Genomic DNA, 5,092 nt, shown 5'->3' on the forward strand with positions numbered 1-5,092 from the left:
CATTGGAGAAGAGGAAGGATTTCATGTCTGAAGCGATGATGGATTCCATAACCTTGCTGATGGCCGGGAGAAGGTTGATTGGCCTGTGGTTGCAGGGATCTGTTTTTGCACCTTATTTGTGCAGGGCGGTAATGTTTGTTGATTTCCAAGCAGATGGCAGATGACCTTGAGCAAATGATAATAGAACAGAGCGAGGGTGAGCAAGAGCAGAAGAGCAGGTTTTTAGGACGCGTGGGCTGATGCCGTCTGGACCGGTTGCAGAATCTGAGTTGAGGTTTAACAGAAAGCTCTCCACCTTGTCAGGAGAAAAGGACACAGAGTCCAGGGACAGTTGGGTGTGACTCGGTAAGGTGAGTTGAGAAAGTGATGGGTTTTGGACACAAGATTTCGATGCAAACACCGAGTTTAGGCATTCAGCCTTTCCACGTGCGGTATCAGCAGTGCGGCCATTTGAAGTTTGAGAGGGGATGGAGGGGGAACATCCACCAGAAACAGATTTGTTTTTCCACCAGAAACAGAGGGGTAATAACTTGAGATGTTTTGTTCACAAACAAACAGATAGACAGATGGGGTGAAAACATAACCTCTGTAAGTAATAAAATTAACAGTTTTATTATCCCCTCAGAGCCATTTCCACAACAGCATTCCTTGGACTTATGAATTATGTGATTCGGAAGGAGAAGAGATTTTCGGATAATTCTATTCAGAGGAATTACAAAAGACAAAATTCACAATCATAAGAAAATGAAGTCCATCCCGAATCCCAAGTTCATAAATCATTTTTACTGATATATATATATCTATTTATATATTTTTTTTCCTTTTCTTCCAGTTCTGTCTTGCGAATGAAGTTTCAGTTCTTTCAAGTTTGAAGACGTAGAAATGGGGATGGAGATATATCGTATAAACGTCTCAAGAATCCACAGGTCTTCCCAGCACTTTGTTGATATTGCTGAAAAAAACAAAAATAAATACATTACTTATCTAATATCAAATTAAACAATACATCATTTCATTAGTTTTTAATGAACTTAACTTACCTTTCATCAAGCACCATCTAACAAAGAATGACACATATGTTTAGAACTCAGAGAGTGTTCTTGGTACAACCCACCTTCCATGTCTCCAAGGAGGAACTCTTTTCCTGATTTTCCTGAATTTCATGAGTCTCCTAGTAGGTCTCACATTGTGAGCCATCCAGGCAAATCTCTTTTTCCCGATTTTTGTGAGTCTCCAAGGTAGAACTGGTATGCTGGTTCATCAAGGTAGAACTTGTATGCTGGGTCTTGGTCATTCAAAAAGGTCTCAAAACAAATCGATGATTTCACCCCGAGTTTTGGGAAAAGTATTTTCATTTCGTAACTTCAACGCAATTTTCTCATCGTCAAGATTCAAGTCCAACATATTGATTTGGAGGTGTAAATCAACACAGGTAGGAGGGATGTCTCTATCTCAGGTAAAAGGGAAGGATAAAAAATAAGTTAAAGATAATGTTGGTGTAAATGTGTTTGGTGTAAATCTCCGGGGCGGCCAATACGACAACTTCTTCTCTGCACACACATCAACAAAAGGGAGTCAAAATCACTCAACGACATTGTCACCACAATGTCCATCATTATCATGTCTTCCAACACAATCCTCGAAATACTGTACTGTATTCTCTCAATAGCTTTCTACATCTCCCTTCAATTCCCCTTTTCTTTTGCCTTCAATTTCACATCTTCATTTGCTTAATCACAAACTCCCACTGGATTTGCATTAAAAGTTTTCAAATAATTAATTTGAATGACCAACCAGGTGTGCACACTGACTTTTATACGGATACATTAACACTCATAACAGACTTCCACCGATTGGAAGATATGTTTGGTGCTTGTTTGGATTAGAGTTCAGTAAAATATTCATTTGTTCTCAACACTTCTGAGGCACAGACAAAATGAGACACAATGGAGGTGAAGGACATGTGAGTTGGGATAATTTGTAATGCAAGGCAAGGATCTTGGCAACTTACGTTCCAACCGGAACTAAATATATTGATATATTCAGGTGTTCTTGTTCAGGAGAAGACAGAAGGAAATGCACCGATGGAACAGGTAATCAATGAAAATGTGAAGTAGGCGATCTCATCCATTCGAGGGAGTCAAAGTTCTTGTTATTTATCCTGCGTGGAGATGACCATGCCAATCGGTTACCTTTCCACCAAAATTATTGTTACAATTATCTCCACTATTAGGGACATTCTTTTATTACGAGACAATTAACAGCAATGTCTGTAAAAGACGAAATGCCAAAATTTATTTAAACTTAATGTCTTGATCTTTGGGTTGGTTGTGTTTGCACCCAGTGTGTTCACAGTGTGTCCCTCAACACCATTCTGCTTGTGCTATTGCAGCCTATCATCATGGTGAGACTTCCCTTCCAGCTGGAAACCCTCAACACCATGCAGCTGCCTGTGATAACAATGAGGGCCCCTGTTTTTCCTTCAGCCCCTCAACAATGTGTTGTTTGTGTTGTTGGTGCTGCAGTGAGTCAGTATGGCAAGGCTTCTGTTGCCGTTGGAGGACAACACTGTACCATCTCTGCTGCTGCAGTTCGTCGTCATGTTGAGGCCCCAATTTTGGTGGCAGCCAATCAACAACGTTCTGTTCCTGTTTGGAAACTGCCGTCATGGTGAGGCTTCTGATGCATTCTGAGGGGCGTCACTTCAATCGCCACACTCTCTTGTTTGTTGCGTTCCTCTGGTGGTTCCGTTGTTTTTTGAAAAAGACCTTTTCGGTTTCTTTTCAGCAGTTGTCCCTCTTCTTCCTGTTTCTTTGTATTCAATTTCCAAACAGCATTTTGCACATTTGGTTCATCCGAATCCTCAAATGGTTTGTTGATCTTTCCGTCACTAACTTCTCTCTTCGTTTCAGATTTCCTTCGGTTTTCAGCAACTTGTGCTTTCCTTCCTCCAGTTTTTCTTTCTCTGCGAGCAAAACCTTCTCTCGATCTTTTAGATCTTCTTCTTCCTGTTCTTTATAACAATATTGGATTGAGCGAAAATCTTTGAAAAAAAAAATTGTCTTTCTCTTGAACCGCTTCATCGATCAACGTGAAACTTCACAATTATAATCTCGTAATGAAGGGGGAATGTATGTTTTTTAATTTCAACCTGATTGGACGAATGCTCTGGCAGCCAGAATTATTTCATTTTGTGATTATTTGTTTATTTAGAATAAGGCTCACTTGGCTGCACCTGGATGGGTTTGAGAGTCGAGGAGTAGCAGCTGAAACCTGAATCCTATATCCAGGTTCTTCCTGATGACTTCATCTTTGGTTTTTACTTGTTTGGGTTCTTTCTGATTACTCCATTGCAGGACTGGACCTATTTGTTCTTCTATTTGATTTGAATTTAATTTATCTTAATCCCATTCTGAATTCAATTGAATAATAATAAATAAAAGCCATGGGTCAGCATCAAGTGTCCGATCAAAGCGGGATGTCTTGGTACCTGGTCATCACTGCCAGCAGTTATAAAGTGTCAGTTCTCATTATGTCTATTATTAATTACATAACACACCAGTACGCAAACACCACGCAAAATACACTACAAACACCACTCAAAACAGGTCTGAGCAAGGGTCTGCAATCTCTCATTGCTCTTTTTCTTGTTACCCCCGCCAAAGGAGAGGTTGTTACGTTTGGGTACATTTGTTACTTGGTGAAACAAAAAAATTTTTTGACAAGTATGTTGATCGCCTCCATTTGTTTGTTTGTTTGTTTGTTTGTCTGTCCCCTCACCTCCAGCCCAAACCGCTCAACCGATCGTTCTGAAATTTTCAGAGATTAATGTCACAGACCCTGCGATGGTCGCGCATTGAAGTTTCATAAAATTCGGTCGACCAAAAAGGTCGACATAGGCCAGTAGGCCAATTTCAGCCAAATTTTCTAAAAAAATCCTCAAATTTCATCTGATTGACTTGAAATTTGAACAGGATTTGCACATCAGGTCAGTGATTTCAATCACCTATTACTTTTGAGGTTAACATAGGCCAAAATGTCAACATAGGCCATAAAGTCAACCCAAAATGGACCAGATTTTTTTTTTATTGTTTCTGAAATTGTAAATTTTAATCCGATTGACTTGAAATTTTAAGACCGTTTGTATATCAGGTCTCTGAATTCAACCACCTATTAATTTTGAGATCAACATGGGCCAAAATGCTAATTTGGGCCAAATTATTTTTAAATCCTCAATTTTCATCTGATTGAATTGAAATTTGAAGACCATTTGCACATGAGGTCGCTAAACTCAACCACCTATTAATCTTGAGGTCAACATCGACCAAAAGGTCAACATCGGCCGAATTTCTAAAATCTTCAATTTTCATGTGATTGACTTGAAATTTGAAGACCATTTGCAGTTGAGGTCACTAAACTCAACCACCTATTAATCTTGAGGTCAACATCGACCAAAAGGTCAACATAGGCTGAATTTCTAAAATCTTCAATTTTCGTGCGATTGACTTGAAATTTGAAGAGCATTTACACATCAAGTCACCGAATTGAACCACCTATTAATTTTGAGGTTAGTATAGGCCAAAATGTCAACAATAGCCAAATTTCTAAAGTCCTCAATTTTAATCCAATTAACTTGAAATTTGAACAGGATTTTCATGTCAGGTCAAAGAATTCAACCACCTAATAATTTTGAGGTAAACAGCCTGGTGTTGGCGTAGTGGTTAGGGTAGCGGCTTGGGATCCAAAAGGTCCTGAGTTCAAGCCCCGTTGGCCGCTTGAATCAATACACACCAGGAGGTTGACTCAGCCTGTCATCCTTCAGAGGTCGGCGAAGTGAGTACCAGTGTTCTGGGCCCGGTGTATGCTCCGGTTAGAATAGGTGTACCATATCCCTGTGTAGTAAGAGGTGACCAGGGTTGCGTCAGGAAGGGAATCCGGTGTAAAACCTGTGCCAAATCATTATGCGGATCATAACGGATGATCCGCTGTGGCGACCCCTAATGGGAGCAGCGAAAGAAGAAGAAGAAGATTAATTTTGAGGTAAACACAGGCCAAAATGTCTACATAGGCCAATGGGCCAATTTTGGCAAAA

The 5,092-nt window shown here is 39.9% G+C and overlaps 1 long non-coding RNA gene across 1 annotated transcript; it reads right to left on the minus strand.

The window, feature by feature from the left end:
• Positions 1 to 622: 622 nt before the first annotated feature.
• Positions 623 to 3,987, minus strand: LOC147030951 (uncharacterized). Its single transcript, XR_015055825.1, has 3 exons — positions 2,012 to 3,987; positions 1,115 to 1,550; positions 623 to 952 (listed from the first exon to the last, which is right to left on the minus strand). It is a non-coding gene; the product is annotated as an uncharacterized LOC147030951 (long non-coding RNA).
• Positions 3,988 to 5,092: the final 1,105 nt, after the last annotated feature.

This window comes from Eptatretus burgeri, chromosome 3, assembly GCF_056783735.1.
Source record: "Eptatretus burgeri isolate ZD-2024b chromosome 3, Ebu_testis_v1, whole genome shotgun sequence".
Classification (NCBI taxonomy): Eukaryota; Metazoa; Chordata; class Myxini; order Myxiniformes; family Myxinidae; genus Eptatretus; species Eptatretus burgeri.